Consider the following 2,232-nt stretch of genomic DNA (forward strand, 5'->3'; position numbering starts at 1 on the left):
AGCCACTTACAGCCACAACACACACACACACACACACACACACACACATATATATATATATATATATATATATATATATATATATATATATATATATATTTCCAAATCAGCCTCCGTATTCTCCGTATTAAAAATTTTCGCCTGCTTGTTTCCTTCATACAATATTCAGGACATCTCACAAGACTGGACTTTTTTTCCTGTCATTGTCAACTTCGTGTTATCAGGATTTTATTTTCTTTCAGTGGCTAGTTTAGCTATTCCTTTGTTGTCTTATCAAGCACAATATCACTTCCGTCTTCCACGTGTCTTCAGTGCTCAAAGTTATGTGTCTAGCTGTTAGATCAAAGCCTAGTACCTAAGTTTATTTAATATTTATATCAGTAACTTATCAATATGAAGTCTGCATTGCAATAGTTGTTTAATGTGTGAACTGAATGAATTCAATTAAAATTTTGTTTTTGTAATATTCGCTCTTCAAAGGTTTATTTGCATTCCTGCTTCATACTATAATACGAGGGCTATTCGGAAATTAAGGTTCGATAGGTCGCGAAATGGAAACGACACAATGTATCGGACAGTGTCTCTAGTCTGCCTGCCGATTGCGTCACATCGTTCTTTTCAGTTTCGAGCACACAGTGAGTGGGTACACATGCCTAGAGCAATGGTGTGTCCCGCCAAGTATGCGTCCCCACTGCAAGGTTTCGCCTGATTTCATGCAACCCCACATACTGTACCAGACACGCATTTCCTTCTTCATGAAAATTCCCGGCCACACGCTGAAGGGACAGTGAGGACACCACTGCAGCGTTTTCGATGGGAAGTGTTTGATCGCCCACCATTCAGCTCGGACTTGGCTCCCTCTGATGTTCATGCCTGCTCACCTGAACAGCTGTCTATGAAGATAATATTTTGGCACAGACAACGAACTGCAGACAGCTTAGAGTAGTGGTGGGAAGCACGGGTGCCTGCTTCCTATGACAAGGGTATTAAAAAGTTGTAGCAACGCTACGACACATTTCTAAGTCGGAGACGCGACTATGTATAGAAGTAGCTGGAGGACGTAGCAAATTGTTGCAAATAAAACATTTGTTGTTTTCGCTGTGGTTTCCATTTCACGAGCGATCGGACCTCACTTTCCGAATAGCCTTTCACTTCGCAGAAAAACTTTCCCTGAAAGATTCCTCAGATGGTCTTAAGAACCGATATTTCACTGGAAATGAAACCACCGTCAAAAAGTGTTTAGTGCATTTTGTCATCACGTCTATTATGGTGCAACAGACCCTATTTCTCATAGTATACCCTACACTGCTTTTAACGTACATTGCATAACGCGCAAATGGTATGCAGGTTTTAACCGTTCCAGTTACCTGTTTGATCCATTCTTATCCCATAAAAATATCCTGACGCTAGTCTCGCATCTGACTTTATCTCCCGTCAGGATAAATGGCTGTCGAGGAGTCTGTAATGGAAACTCACAGCTGTACTACTCTGTAAACAAATATTTTAAGTTATAATTAACGTTACGGGAATATATAGAACGATTTTAAGAAATCTAAAGTCATAATATTAATGTGTATTCGTCACCCTTGTCTCATTTGAAATCGCGAAATTTGGAGTGAGACGGGTTTTGCACAACCGTTCTTTGAGTAGTCACAAGGTAGTGTATTGAAAAATGTTGGTAACGTTCTGTGAGACCCCAAACCATATCTAGTGGGTGACAAACGCTGCATTCTGTGCAGCGGTCGGTGGTTTGAAGTACCTGTCATGTTATCATGAGATCCAACGTCACACTGTCAATGTAGATGATCCTCATATTATAACTTCATCTCTCAGTGGTTTTGAGGAATTCAGTTATTCAACATAATTTATCATGTACAACACAATCCTTATGCGATGTGTCACATGCAGAGTTCACATCGGCCTAGTTCTATGATGTTCTTCGTGAATTAAGAAAAGACTGTAGACAATACGTCATTTCTTAATAATTCTGTCGTGTTGATACCTAATGAAAGCAGAAACTGTTTCTTCATGCGAGTCTCATTACTTTCTATGTAAGGTAGCAGGTAAATTTATTTGTAGATTTTGCTTATCATTAGTAAATGGAGGTTGAAACACTACCAATTAATACTACGTAGATTATTATTAACCTAAATAGCAGTCTAACTTTGATTTTGATTTTACCGTGGCCTAATATATAAATGTTAATCAGATGTAGCTGCTTCGGAAGTCATT

This window comes from Schistocerca nitens, chromosome 2 (genome assembly GCF_023898315.1).
Source record: "Schistocerca nitens isolate TAMUIC-IGC-003100 chromosome 2, iqSchNite1.1, whole genome shotgun sequence".
NCBI lineage: Eukaryota > Metazoa > Arthropoda > Insecta > Orthoptera > Acrididae > Schistocerca > Schistocerca nitens.